Here is a 16,090-nt window from a genome sequence, read left to right as displayed (position 1 = left end):
ATGTACCTCACAGGTGCTACTTTCAACAAGAACTGCATGCCCACCTAATAGAGATAGTAACATCTGTCCATCACCATTCCCTCACCAAACCATGCCTGTGTATGTCACCAACACAAACTCTCCAAACTTTCACGCTAATGTAGTGCAGACAAGAACTCTTGGCCCACAGCCATGCACAAAGCAGATGCGCTATATAAAGGGATGTGAGGCATCAGTCCTGAGGAACCAAGACAGGAAGGAAATTGAACCTGGGCTATGACTGTATTGGGACCAATACTGTTTATGATTTCATCAGTTACATAGACAGTAGCACCGAGTGCACACTCAGCAAGTTTGAGGACAACACCAATCTGAGTGGTGCGGTTGACACGCCTGAGGGACAGGATGCCATCCAGAAGGACCTGGGCAAGCTCAAGAAGTGGGCTTGTGTGAACCTCATGAGGTTCTGCACCTGGGTCGGGGCAATCATCAGTATCACTACAGGTTGGGGGATGAAGGGATTGAGAGCAGCCCTGCCAAGAAGGACTTGGGGGTACTGGTGGATGAAAAGCCAGACATAAGCCAACAATGTGTTCTCGCAGCCCAGAAAGCCAACCGCATCCTGGACTGCATTGAAAGAAGCATGGCCAGCAGTCGAGGTAGGTGATTCTGCCCCTCTAGTCTGCTCTTGTGAGACCCTACCTGGAGTACTGCGTCCAGCTCTGGAGCCACCAACATAAGACTTGTTGGATCAAGTCCAGAGGAGGGCCACAAAGATGATCAGAGGTCTGGAGCACCACATTTTTTACAATGAGGATGGTGAAGTAATGGAACAGGTTGCCCAGAGAGGTGGTAGTTGCCCCGTCCCTGGAAATATTCAAGGTCAGGTTGGACAGAGCTCTGAGCAACCTGATCTAGTTGAAGATGTCCCTGTTCCTTGCAGGGGGGTTGGACTAGATGACCTTTAAAGGTCCCTTCCAACCCAAACTATCCTATGATGGGGCACTGAAGGGTTCTGGGCAGTCCTGTATACTCTGCTGCTGGGGTGGTTGCACCTGACAGTGAGTGGCTACTGCATCCCTCACCCCCATCTGTGCATTGAGGCAGTAGTCCTTCATGCTGATTGTTATGTCAGTCCTCAAAAAAAGCCATCCTTCAGGCTATACTGTCACTTATTCTCCTGCACACTAACCCTTCCAACTCCAGTCACAGCTAATTCCTTCTTCGTTTGCCTTAGATTTACTTTTTCATCTGTAGTCAGTTCACTTCCGTACTTGAAACGTGTGAATTTAGAAAAGAGATGGAGCAGCTACGCTTTCCCCTGAACCTGGTGCAGTCCAACACACAGAGACATGTTTCCTTTTCAAACAACTTTTATGTTCCCAATCCATTTTGTCCCACAAAGAGTCTGCTGTTTTCCTTGAGACGATTGCACTTGTAAGGACTCATGGGAGTTACTGTGTCCCTGAGTGTGTAAAGCCTTCATTTCTCCTAGTCCTTGCACAAACTGTACAACGATGGAGAGCTGCCCTCTCTTGCGTGCTAGTAGTCCAGCAGAGTAAAGGCCCCTGGCTTGGCAGGTTGGAGGTATCGGTCCAAGGTAAAGAAAACTTTTCATTGGGGAAATCCAAGGGGTCAGGGTTTATTCTTTATCTTTTGATCTGTATTTTTCACGCCAGGTCCTATTGCATGCAACCTGGCTCCACTGCCACCTCATGCATACAAAATTACAAGTGGAAGTCCAGTCTGACCATTTGGCACCGCTCTCTGCAGTGATACTAAGAAAAAGCCTTAAGAAGGTCAAAAGTTTACCAAAACTCTAAAGATTCATCCTAGTGCAACTTTGATATGTTTGTTTTAATTCATTCCTCCTCTTAACAGATTTGGAAGTTGCATGTTAGCACCCAATTTAAAAGTGGTATGTAGCTGTAGTGCCTCTAGAACAGCAGCAGAAAAGGTAGCCTTCTAGTAATCTATTTAACAGGCGTGACACTGAGATAAGTGTTTCCATCTCTCTCAACACCCAAAAAATTTGGAAGAGTCGAAGGCTGGCTTATTTGCCATACTTTTCATAGAAAAAAATTCTGTGGCTGCAATTATCTTGATGCAACAAGATAGTCTTCTATTAGCCCTTGTTTTACTACTCATTTGGATATTCTTGTAGATATGTTTAAGGCATGTGAATATTAATCTCTCTTATGCCAAGAGGTTTTTAAGCTTTTCCCTCTCGCTTTCAGGTCCTCAGTACCTCTTCTGAAAATCACGAGTGTCAAAGAGGAACACGTTTAACCCGGAATCTGTTGTAAGACTAATTGTAGTTGCGATGAGGAATTAGAGATTTTTATATGCGCTCACCCCCAGCAAGAGTATGTCCGCTAGAGCTGGCTGCTGGGTTTGTGAGAAACGAGGGGGAATTCTCTCTGCTCGAAGCCGTGCCTGGCAGCCAGTGCAGACGGCGTGTCTCCCAGCACTGGGCTGTAGATGGCTGTCCCATCTGCAGCATGATGAAGGCAAATACATACTGCATGTACCATTCACACAGATATACCAACTGCCTTATCTTCACGTTATCCTCCGTGTTGCTGATCTGGGATAGGACCCTCTGTAGCAGTAAATCAGGGTCTCTGCAGTTCGGACCCGTTTTTAAGGGGTTAGCCAGAGCACGTCGGCCAGTGACTCCGAGGCAGAACCCAAGCACGTTCTTTCGCGCGTCGTACTGTACATTTTCAGAGCCACCTCTGCATTGTGCCCTGCGGTTGTAATTTCTTCTTGTGGGTTTCCAATTTCAGCCCTTGATTCCTGGGCAGATGCTTATTCCTATCTCTGGCTGCTGACCCTTGGTTTGACTTTCTGGTTCCTGATTTTTGGCCATGAACATTCGGCTCCTTTCCCAGTTCTGGACACGGGCCCTAACCTTTGGGCTGAATAGCCCATGCTCTAGTCTGTAATCCTAGAGGGCCACCGGGTCATCTGTAGTAGACTGTACCCTAATTTATTCGATAACAAATGAAATCTAGCAGATAAGTTATTTTTTATGACAACTGCAGCTATTTATTTTTAACCTGGTCTTCCATTGGTGTTTTGCTAGATTGCTAAATGTGAACTTCTCTTTTCCATTAATTATCATACGGTGCTTGATGGCCATTCTTTCTTTGGGGAGAATATAGTCATACCTCAGCCAGTGGAGTGGGTGAACAGAACTGTTAACATATATAAAAATTTCAAATTGGTGGCTACTAGTCCAATAAATTACACCAGAAAAGGCAATAGTGTCAGATTATTATGAATTTCCATTTCATTTTTATATGAAATATTACAAACATTATTGATATACTGTACACATGGTCTGCTTTTCCGTCTGGGAGTTCGTAAGGTCATTCCATCACACATGACAGAAGAGGGTAAACATACACTCAAATGTAGTCACTCAGACCTGCTATAGTCTCGTGACTGAAACTTGATGAAAATATGAGATATAAAGTTGATAAAGTATGAAGGAAAAATTCCAGATGAACGAGGAAAAAATGAAGCTTATAACGTGTGTTAATGTTGAGGTGGAAGGTTGCTTTGGCAGGAGAATTAATGGAGAACAAATACGAAGTTGAGTTGTAAAACTAACTTAAGTTAATACTTAATCAGCTACAAGTAATACAGAATAGGCAGTAATGTGGATCTGAGTGAAAATAAAACTGCTTTTAAACATACTATGTATGTTTCATTGTTAATACACAAAGATAGTGTAACATAGACATTTATATGCACATGCTCAACAGAAAGTAAAAATCCCAAGATCTGGGTTGATTTCATTTAATTTTGCTCATCAGCAATTCTGGGATAAAAATCTCTGTGTTGATGCAATGTTTTTGCTTTGTAATATTTTGATGGAGTTAGGTATCTAAAATCAAAGTAGTATACGATCCATCTGTTCTGCTTCTATGTCAAAATATGTGACAGTTGTCAATGTAGGAAAATTGTACTTATTTTGCTTTAGCCTAAAAGCAAATTATAGTCTGCTGTTCACCTCTGTTTCATAGAAATGTGAAGCTTCCTTTATTTTAGAGCTTAAATCAAGACCTATCAATATGGAGACACTTAGATTAGCTTTTTTATTAAATTATACAAGTATGCTTGCTAAACCCATCCCCTTCTGCCCTTTGGCAAGAGGAACTGTCCTTTACTAGAGTAATTTTTGTGCAAATATATACTTTTTTTTTCCAAAGCAGGCTCGCTCAAATAAGGGATAGCAGGATGTTTGTGGAATTCAGCCTGCAGTGACTCATTGAGACTCTACTTTGCTTAGTGTAAGTGAAGAGGATGGTGGAAGAAGCAAGTTTAGTGTATTGCTTTGGTGTGCTTCTTCCAAATCAGTCATGTATATTAATATGATTTTACACACTTTTGTTAAACTGTCAGTTCAGAGAAAGAAATCTGGTGAAATAAAACAAGTGGCTTCTTCAATTAGTTGTTAAGTTAAAATCTGTTAGTATAAAAAGCGAGAGCAGCACAGTAGGGCACAGCTTTTATCTAAACTGAGAATTTACATGGTGTGAAGCTCTTCAATGGAACTGCCTGTGAACTCGTGTGACATTCACCATGTGTAATGACATCCGTGGTTCGGGTTGGTGTTTTTTTTTTTTTCCAAATGGATTAAAAATGGAAAGTACTTCCAGTACTTCTTGGTAAGTACCAAGAAGTCAGATCCCTTGGTAGCACAGACAACCTTTCTTCATTACAGGCAGGTAGTTTCCATTATTCATATTGGGTAGCATTTCATTTAAAGTCCCACCGTTACTTAAAAAGCAAGATATTAATGAGAAATGTTACTGGAGTGCTGTCTTTTAATTTGATATTGTTCGATCCAGCTGTTTTAAAATTTCAAAGAATAAAGCTTCCATTACCTTACATCAGAGAAGATTTTTATAGGGAAGAGCATCTAATTCTTGCCTAGTTTCCCTTGATAGCCAATTGCCTTTCTTAAATCTTCACCATTTACTTCTAGGTTAATCCTCCTGCTTCACTTTAAATATCTTCTGTGATTCCTTGATATTCATACTTTACAGTTAGTTAAATATAGATAATTTTCATACTGCCCCGATCCACTTAGCTGGTGAGTAGCCAAGTAATACATACTTAGCACTTTTAATGTTACCTCATAAATCAATCATTGTAGCTCCAAAATCAGTCACATTTTTTTCTTAAACCATCATTCAATAGGAAGAGTCCATTATGCATGTCTGTGAATAACATATTAATTGTGCGGTTTAAGTTCATAAACAATGTTACACAACTAACTTCATAAAATTGCTCACTTCGAAAACTGTACAATTACGATTTCTTTAATAGTAGCTACAAGGTGAGAGCATTAAGCCAAGCACTGTAGCTCTGAATTGTCACCAGTAAAGCTGAGGCCTCTTAAAAGTGCAATTATGATAGAACAAAAGTGTATTCCTTGTAACAGATTTATTCCTTTAAGTACTTTTTCAAAGGTTTTCACCTTGTTTTGCATTGCCATGCACTAATGGTGTAAGGCAAGATTACTTCAGTGAATGGCCTTATTAATATAAAGAAACAACACTAAAGATTTTTTTAAAACTAGATTAAAGAAGAAATCTTTTTCATTGTGCTGTATTCTCTATCAGGTTGGGGTCTTTTGTTTAAAAAAAAAAAAAAGAAGAAAATAAAAATTAGTTCCTTGCTGATTTTGCTCTTTTGCTTTTGGCAAATACTGTTCATGGTCTCTCAGGTTGGAGATAGAGATGGAATGAGTAGCAGGATCTACAAGAGAAGAAAAGACAAACCAAACTGAAAAGGAAAAATGAGTATATGTTGATAATTATTTCTTTCAAATTAGAAGGCTAAAGTGAGATCCAGATTCCATTGGCTAGATAGAGTGCTAATGTCTCTAATGAAGGTATTCTTGGTATATTACAGCGTGCTTAAAACAGGCAGCGAAAGAGTTGAAAAAGGCATTGCCCTACATTCAGATCTGGGAAACTGAGGTGCAAAACTCAGATGAAGTGATTTGTCCAGTATTACAGAAGTCGGTAGGAGAATCGGGAGCGTAAGCTCCTGCCTTCCAGTTGAAGCTGATCTACAAGACTGTATTTATTCTATAATCTGGTTTTATGCTCTTATCTGTTTAATCTTCCCCTCATACCAATTTTTATAAGTGTGTCTCCACAGAGAACTCCAGCATAAGAAATGTTTCTGCAGATGAACCCTGAGGTTTTATAGTAACACTGTATAATCATTACGTGGGAGGTACTTGGAGTTAAAATGGTGCAAATTACCATTAGAAATGAATCATTTCAGCGCGGGGAAGTAAGGTTAGCTATCAGCTTACTGCCGCCTTTCCATCCTTCACCGTCAACAGCAGCAGCTCCTACGGCCTTACGTAACATTACATATGTTTCGCCAGATTGCTGGCTGGGGAATGGGGGGGGGGGGAGAGGGGGGCACGCAACAAACACCCCCCTTCTGCTGTCCCACTTGGGATTTTCCTGTGTTGCTTTCTGGGCATGGGAGACGTGTGTCTGGGCTCTGCGCCACCGTGGGTGGAGGGATGCAGCTGTGGGCAAAGCCCCCCGGAGGGAGGAGATGGTCCGTGGGGAGCAGCCCCGGGCTGCGCTCCCCTCTTTCTCGGGGGTGCTGCTAAGGAAAGGCTGTGCACTGGCTCCTTCCTTAGCTCGCCCCATGCCTCTCCTGCCCAGTTTTCCCTGTTATTCCTCTCCGAATAAAGGGGATGGGTTCGCTCTGCCCTCCTGTCCCCTGGATACCGTCACACAAGGGCTGCGTGGTCAAAACCAGTGTCTTACCGCCATCCTTAACCTGTGCTGCGTGACAATATACTGGGGGGAAGTTATCCCGTGGCTTAGAGCCATGGTATGGAAACACACTAAAAATGAAAGCCCAAGCATGGTATTAGTGGATTTGGTACCCTACTACACAAAGTAAATCACAGGCACTGGCTGTTTAGTGCGGTGTACCAGTTATTTCACAGGTTATTTGTTTAAACTGAAGATTCTCCCTCTGCCTAATTGTACCCTATACGGAACTCCAAATCTGCTACAGTTCCAGATTTATAAAAGCGCATTATATAGAATATAGGCCTATTAATTTTACAGTCTAATTTCTGATTAGATTTTACAGCACCTCTGATGAACTGCAAAGATTTTACCCATTAAAAATGATGACAATTCAGTTCTGTCATTTTAAGTGGAATTAAAGCCAGTATTGCCAAGTATGATAATAACCTATGAAAAAATGAACCAACAGTTATAAAAAAAATTAAAAAATATATATATAAATCCCAGCGCCATGTTATTTCTGTATAGGAAGAGTTCACTTGCCAAGACAGTGGGACTGTTACCAGTTAGTCCAGTCAAGAGCCTGTGGGTCTGACAGCTGAAGTCAACAGAAATTCTCCATTCAGGCTGAGCAGGTTAAGTAACGTTTTCTAGCACAGCTGTATTACACGTCTGTTGGCAATTAAAGGAGCCTGCTAGAGCTGGTTAAGGAAAAGTTGAAAAAGTAAACTGTTTTCTATCAGAAAATAGTTGTGTTAAAAATTAAAACCTCTACAATGTCTATGCCTTCCTTTAAGAGGAAAAAAAAATCAAACACTGAAACAGCCTGTTCTTGACCTTTTTTTAGATGCAAACTTAAATAAACACCCCTAAAACCAAAAATGGAAATGTTGAAGTATGAAAAGAAAATTTCCATTTTCTTTACTGTGAATTTTAAAATTGGGGAAAGGGCTTAGTCTGATTTGAAACAAAGCCAGACTCTGCAAACAGACATAAAAGGACATTCCCAGGTGTGACGTTACTTTCCATTTGCGTTTGTAGATGCAAGGTGTATTTTTTAGCTCTTACTTGCTACAGTAATCCCGTTGACTTCACTTGAAAAGAATGGCACGTTTCCCACTAACTTTATTAGTGACAGGATTGGGCCTTGATGCAATACCTCATGTCACAGCAGCAAAACTTGTTGCCAATAGACTGTCTCAAGGGAGGAGATTTCCAGTAACTGCTCCCTGAGAACTATTCTAAAAATGCATCTTTTTTTTTCTGTCCAGCCATCGGGATAATGATATACTCCATCCCTAAAGAGAGGGGCGCTGACTGAGCTGCGTTGATGGCACCAGAGGTCCCTGCTGGCTTGTTCGCTAAACAGAACTGGCAACTGACTCTGAAGATAAAAGTTCTTGACGTTTTTCCAAGCTGGTGGAATGGAGCTGAGTGACACTTAGAAATGAATAGAGGAGGGAATAGTATGATCTTGAATGACAGAAGAGCTTTCATGAAAGACTTTCATGGGGGAGAGGTGGGATGTACTGTTCCAGGCTTGAGTCTAGGGGATTTGTTGACAACTGGATAATGTGCATGTTTGCTACCACTAGTAGGATATGTAGAGGAAAACAAAGGGAAAAATTCCAAATGAATTCTTTATTCCCACTTAAGCAGCTAAAACCAAAATCCAACGATATATCTCTTTCTTCCCTACAACTGACTCTCTACAAATTGCCAATCTCTTTAGATATCTGTTAGAAGAACGTTCTCTCTCCTGACAAGGAAATGCACTTCATGCAAAACATTTGTCATTTGTCTGTTATTGTAATTCATGATCTTATCCTTCATCCTCTTGCTCGTTTAAGCAAACAGTAATAGTGCTTTTAACCTGAGACTTCAAAGGTAAAAATATCGTGAAGAGGTCCCCATTCTTTTTCTTCTCGTCTCTGATCTCAGCTAAAGCCTTTGAACATCAAAGCAGCTCAAAGTTTGGGGCAAGTTCTTAAAGATCAGGTTACTAGAAAGAAATTCGCTGAATTTCCATGTTCATATTCAACACGGACCAGAGCAAATATTAATATTGAAGAGTAGTTTAATTTAATCACTTACAACAATTAAAACAAGTTGCTGCTTAATCTTTTTGCTCGATAAAATGACGCTCACTCATTCCATTGTATTGCTGTGAAAAATCCTTGACTTGTGTCAGTCCAGAAATTGCTTGAAAAACTTTCAAACCTAGGAACTACAAAGCAATTAGAAATGTAAAATAAATTCCCCAAACAAAGAATGTTGCCATTTTAATTACAGTATCATCACACTGTCGTGTAAAAGGTTAACACTTAAAAAATGAATCTTGTACCCTCAATCTATTACCTCTAAGCAATTCTCATTTTCACATTAATTTTTGTAGGCTGTCATCTAAATTAAATACTTTTCAGCTCTGTCAGTTTATCTCTCTATGTATTCTCATTACAGCAGTCACTAGAGCCAAAGTATTTTAATCTTCAGTATAATCCCTATAGGACCATATTCTTAGCTACAAATTTAGGGGTTCTACAACTGGCCTTTTTCTTTTAAACGGCAGCACTCCTTTGTGCAGCAACTCTTGCCCTTGTAAGGACTTTCTATAAACAAGTAAGTTTTGCAGTCTGTTCGGAAATTACCTTCATTGTCAGTGGCTAGATAGTCATAAATCCTCCCTTTCCCCATTACTCACTTTCTAATTTCTGTGCTCTCAGGAAAGCTTCTAATAATGTTATGCTGGTAGGTGTAATTTCTCGTCATTCCAAAGCCAAATCCTGGGGACAAAACTCTTAACATTTCCCTTTCCCTTCCTCTCTCTTTTTTTTTTTTTTTAACTGACAGGAACATATTGGGCATAAGTAATAAAGCACATTAATCCTAAAGCTAGATCCCTCCTCAGATCAGCGCAACCATAGCTGAGTGCGCAAACCTGAGAATTGGTAATCAACCCTCCAGCAGAAACGCGTGCCATCAGGGAGGCCAATAAGGCGGGCTAGCGACTCTGCCACGTGACCCCTTCTGACTTAGGTTCTGGTATGTTTTGCTATGGAGAATTTTCACTGACTTCAGTAGCACCACCCAAGAAGTAAGGTACTTGTTTGAATAAGGTTGCCCGAAAAAACGGGCTGCTAACACTACTGTTCTTTGCTTGCCGGGGTGGGCGTTTGGCTTTTTTATTATTCATTTATTAGTTAATAGTAAAGAGTGGTTAGTTTGCTTCCTTACAAACGACTACAAGGACCAAAATAAAATCAAACAGCTTCTTAATCCTTGGCAGCTGACAGACAAAACACCTTCGCAAGCCAGAGCTCCTCAGAAAACAATGCAAATCTGGTGCAGCGTGTGGCACCGTCAGACCATCGCCAGGCGGAGCGGTCCAGACCGCCTCTGTCAGTCACAGTCCTCTGATCAACCTGACAGGAGGGCGACCGCACGTGAGGGTTTCCTTCAGAAGAAAATTAGAGTTTGCAAAGAAATGGTGCGTGTACCTAGGTTACATTTCAATACGTGGGATCTAGCCAGAGTGCACAAGCACCTGGATTCAGGAGCTGAAATGAGCTTCCGAATCTGCCCGCTGGGATACGCCAACTCCTTCTGAAAAATATGCAGGATACGAGCAGAAAGCCATCACCCAGTGTCCATGCAATAGCTTTAAGAACGTGAGTAGAGGCTATGTGGGCTTACAACTCATTTTCTCTGAAGTCAGTGATAAAACTTCCATTAACTTAACTTGGTAGGATCAGCCTCCTGAGGAGTATCTCTTAGTAATAACTCAAAGTTCATGAATACCTTAATAGGGCAAGAGCAGGTAAAGCTTAAATAGACTTTGTGGTGTATTAGTAGCCACTGTGAGAGAACAGCAGGTATGAAACATGCATTAGTCTGTACAATACATTGCCCTGGAAACAGAACTTGCTATACAAGATGAAATTTGATAATCGGTCTCATGGGCGGATCAACAAGCTGGGCATTAAAATAATCTAGTCTAGGGAACATAAAAGCATGAATGAGCAATAAGCAAAGCACATTTATTTTAACTAATAATAGGAAGCCTTAATCTTTTGACTGCAATACTGAAAGAAGAGCTTGCAATCAAAAACCGCATAAGGTTTTTAACCACTGAACCTGGGTTGAATTTTAAAGATGGGTTAGAAGTTCAAGTGGGTTTGGGTTGATGGCAAGAGCCAGCCATGAGCAGCTCGGTTTTGTCTGATTTTAACTGAAGAAAATTGATGCTCGCAGAGGCTTTTATAGTCACCAGCCTGTCAATATGGTAATAGCATAGTTCGAAATTGCTGGTTTGGTTGACAAATAGATCCGTGTCTTGTCGGCATAGAAATGAAACCCAGCATCATGCCAATGAACAACCCTGCGCGCAGGCGGCTTTGGATTGCTGAGTAAGGACGGGGCCAAAATGGAACCCTCCAGAGCACGAGAAATAAATGCTGTAGGAGAAGGACACAAATTACCCTTGAAAATATAATGCAGGTAACTGTTGGATAAATACGATTTAAGCCAATTTAGAACTGTGCCAAACAGGAAGATAAAGTCCCTCAGGCATTCAAGAAGAACATTAAGATCTAGCGAAATGAGAGTTGCTAGAGAATGAGAACCTGTCTTGAGGAGAAGGTTACGTCTCATTGCTGTGTAGCTGAACATTTCAAATAGTTAAAAGCCCACTCAAATTACAGAATTTGATTCCGCACTCACTGAAGCCAATAGCAAATCTTTCACGTACTTTGGTGATGCCGGACTATGGGATGTAAAATAAGGTACTAATTCACAGAGGGATCTTATGCTTTGTGCTGTGTATCAAAATAGCTCTTTTTTACAATATAACAAACAGCATTTGTGCATGGTGTTGCATCTCTTGCTTTCTTTTGGATTCCAGTAACTAAATAATGCTTATTGTTACTATTTTTCATTTAACCCCAGAGGAGACAAGAAATAGACAATTAACCATAATAATTGGGCGAAACGTTCTGCAAATCTGATTTTTATCAGTTTTTAAGAATGTGAGAAAACATTCAACAGGTTACTTTTTATCTTCCAGTTTATGGATTTTCTTTCTACCAGCAACATCCTAGCAGGATTGGAAAATGCTGATGAAAAAGTTCACTGATATTTCAACTCTCAGTGAAGAGATAGGTGAAAGAAGGAAGGAAAATGTGTAAGTAAGAGAATAGCTGTACACTAGGAGGAAAGGCTGAATATCCTCCTCTTTTGCATGGTCCACCATACAATTTACCCCCCAATTAAAAAAAAAAATAGATTTTTTTTTATGTGAAGGTGGGAATTGAGAAAAAGCTGATGAGTCATAGAAAACAGAATTACGTGTCTTCATGTTGTGATTTACACTGTGTTTTACTCATAAATCCGAGTACAGCTTATTACTGGAATCACAGCAGATCTCTGATACTAGGAAAGGGAATTTCCATAGAGAATAGTGCAAGTCCTAACACAGTAAATTGTTTCTGCCTTTTCTTTTTCTTTATAGAAAGGAAGTGAACAAAATCTATTTGCAATTGAAGGAATAACTCTTGAAAACACATGAAACTATTTGTTTCAAAAAGCCAAGAATTCAATCTGCATTGTTGCTTCATTTATTATCTTTCTTTAAGCATCCATATGAGTAACATCAATCAGATAGCATGAGGAGAATATTACAAATAACTAGTAGATAAAGTGACTTTGGAAAGTTGAAGAAATATTCAGGGACTTAATTTATATCGTGTCCACCTGGCAAATTTAACTGCTTATTAATTATTTGTTAAATAATTGTGAATAGTGATAACTTTTTCAAGAGTTTAAATCTGCTCTAGACGAACCACACACACACACACACACACACACACAGACTTTTTGGTTTTTTAAACTTAATTTTTCAAGTAACCTTTTTTATACATTTCTGTTGGTAGACAATGCTCAGAGCCAGTAAAATATTTAAGAGTTATTAGGGATACAGAATGTAATATATTTTAGAAGATACCTGTAAAGACCTGTGTGAGTCTTTACCCTTCTATTAAGAAAGTTAGCAACAGTGTTAAAGAACTGATGTATCAAGAGTTTCAATATCAGTTATATTAAAGAAGGGATTTTAGGGAATGGAGTAATTTTAAATAGAGTTTGTCAGAAAAACATGGATCCTTTTGTATTTTATATGAGAAGAGTATTCTGCTTGGAGAAATTAACAACAATAAAAAAAGTAGGCCCAGCATCAAGTTAGTCAAAATCCAACATGAAAATATTTAAAAGATTTCTTTTCCCTGCTGCTTGGCCATCTGATTCCTCAGATGGGGGAGGAAGCAAGAAGCAGGGATCCCTAGGAGTACAAATTTCTCCTCCCTCTGTAAGTGGGGCTTCCAAGTTCAGGCTTCTTGGAGTATTTTATCAAGACAACCCCATTAAGGTGCTGGCTTCCCAAATGAATTCTATAGCAGGCAATAATTATCGTAATATTGATGGAATTAAAATGTTGCTTCTCAGTCCAAATAAACATGAAACAAAACTTTCAAACTATTCGCCAAATGTAATTATGTTTCTTCACTCAAGCTTTTGCTTTAAAAAAGCTGTTTTGGTCCTCGTAATGCATCAAAATGGATGTTGTTCAAATGAAGAATCTAACCCAGAGATTCTCTGTGATAAGTCATCAAAACTCAGAATGAATTTTCTTCTCCGCAGAAAATATTTTCACATATTTTTTTTAATTACATGTTGCAAATATTTCAAAATTAGAATTATATATATTTAGAAACGTGTTATAGTACCTGTTGTTTATATATGGAAGTATCCCCACGTTCTCACTCCTCGGTTTTCAAAGCAAGAGCAATCTTGGCTAGGCAGTTCTCTAAAATATATGCAAAAAGCAGCAAGAGAAATTTCCCAGCTCTACGAGGGCACGTAACTTATGTGAACATAACTGTTGCTCTCTGGTTTATGGTGAGCTGAATCACTCCTGTGCCTCTGCCAGCTTTATGTCCCGTGCACAATACTGGCATGGTGATGAACAGCATCAAAGCTGGATTTCTTATGTATCTAACATTTAGTGAAGCTAATGTCTCCTAATGAAACCCAGATATTTGTATGCTAATAAAAATATGCGAAGATATATAGTTGGATCAGGTATAAAAGCCCAGCTAATTTGATTCCGATAAACTAATCCCATAAAATACAATCAAACAGAAACTTACCTAAGCTTATACAGCCCAGTGATTTGAGTTCCTTAAATTTTTGATACACGATTTAAATGGATTTTCCCGTTGGCCACCGGTGGGTAAACGGAACCAATAATTGCTTGTGACTGAATGTGTGACACTAGGTAAGCAAGCACCAATTTTTTTGAGAATACTTAATCCTTAGATTTTCCTTTTAGTACCTAGCCAAAGAAGCCAGATTTTTTTCAGAATTTATTAGTTGTTACTTTTCTGAGGGCTTTCATGAGTGATGTTAGGAAATGCTGGGTAGTAGATCATGTTCTTTCTCTTTCTGTTATGTTTTTGTGCATTTGTGAAAATGGTTAAGTGTAGTTTTTTTCAAAATATTTTTTTTCCTTTTCATTATAAAACAAGAAAATCATTAGTATCTTCAGTACTTTTGGATTCCAATAATCTTCCGAGACCAACCTCTTTCCTTCACCTCTCTCTCCAGCTCTCACAACACAAAAAAAAAAAAAAGAAAATGATCAGGAACTTAAAAAAAAACAAAACAAAACATTACAAACAAATGGAAAAGATAAGATGCTACTTTGGCATTTAAAACACTGATATTGTGTTATTTCATCCATAACATATCCATTATTCTGAGGTATGAAGTATGAGGACTGAGCTGGCTAAAGTAAGGTAGCCTGTGCCATATTAGAAATTTGATCTTTACACTCTGGTGTAACTGAAATCAGATAAAATAAATCTGGGCTTACGTTTTGTTTTCCTTTTATTTGTTGCTAAAGAAAATAAGCTATTATTTAATTTCTTTCTTATAAATGGAGAAAAAGAATAAAGAAATGAAAACTTGAGTTAATGTTACTCAAGAAAATGTTCCAAGTTAGCGGATGGGTAGAACCGTAGCTTAAGTTTGTATGTTGTATTTTATACTGTTGGTTTTCCATCAAAGGTTGTCTTGTTCGTAAGCTAATATGTGAGTAGGTAAACATATTTAATAAAAATACACGAGATACACAGTTTAGCTTAACACAGCAGTTTCATTTACTTGAGTCAGAGCACTTAAGATCATTTGTACTAAAGAATATTATTACAATTTTAATATGCAATTAAAGCGCTCATATATTGTAAAACATTTGCCCAGTACCTGTATTATTTTGAAGGGCAAACACAGGACATTTTACCCTCGCTTTTTAAGCTGTTTCCTAATGGTCCTTTCCAGAACTTTATTCATTTGCAGGCTGCCAGATCGCCGTATGTATAATTTGTACGTCCTGTTAATTTTATTTTAGAACATACTGTTTCAACAACATGGCTTGTGTCATCATGAGAACCACGACAAAGGGTTATCCAGATTTCATGATAGCCAGCCAGAAAAATGGGGCTGTGAAACAATATTGTTACTGAGAGCAACTTCTAAATGCAGAGTGTGAGAGAGGGCACGATTCTTCAGTCCTCATCCACTTATTGCCGACACAGGGAACATCTTTGTCAAAGAAAAGGGGAAAATATGAAGTCTGAAAGGAATACGCATGTTCTGAACAGTTTCGGCTACATGCATACAACCTTCTCACATGTTCTCTTTGCAGTGGCAGCGACCAACAAGTATTTTCATACTGGTATACCTGCTCTACCAGTACTTTCTCACGTCAGTTTGGGAGTACTAACTCCAGGGGCTGGTTATTTTCTGGACATGCCTTCGCACTACCAAGAACGTGACTCATCAGAGCAACGTTCTCAGAAGTATATTTTTCATGTTTCTTTGTGCGAGTGCGATGCAATTGCAGAAAATTCACAAGTACAGTATGTGTCCTTCCGGCTAAAACCACCAGCATTTTATTCTGGTAAAATATTAACGATTAATGTAAAGTAGTCATATCAACTTAGCATACGCTACTTTGATTCTTCCATGAAAGGTGTTACAGGGGCTGAAAGCGGTGTTTATTTCCTGCCACCAAACATAAACCCTAAAGTGTTAGTTCCTGCCTATGGTTGAAAAAATGCACACCCCCACCCCACCAATTCATACGGGAAAGTAAGCCTCACCCCAGCTCATGCCTCAGAACAGATACAGTGCACTAGAGGCATGGCTAAAACCCACCAGATGCTGACAGCATATGATTCCTCCATGAGAGTTTA

The sequence above is a fragment of the Vanellus vanellus genome (assembly GCF_965231255.1).
Source record: "Vanellus vanellus genome assembly, chromosome: 1".
Taxonomy (NCBI): domain Eukaryota; kingdom Metazoa; phylum Chordata; class Aves; order Charadriiformes; family Charadriidae; genus Vanellus; species Vanellus vanellus.
This window is presented reverse-complemented; position numbering follows the sequence as displayed.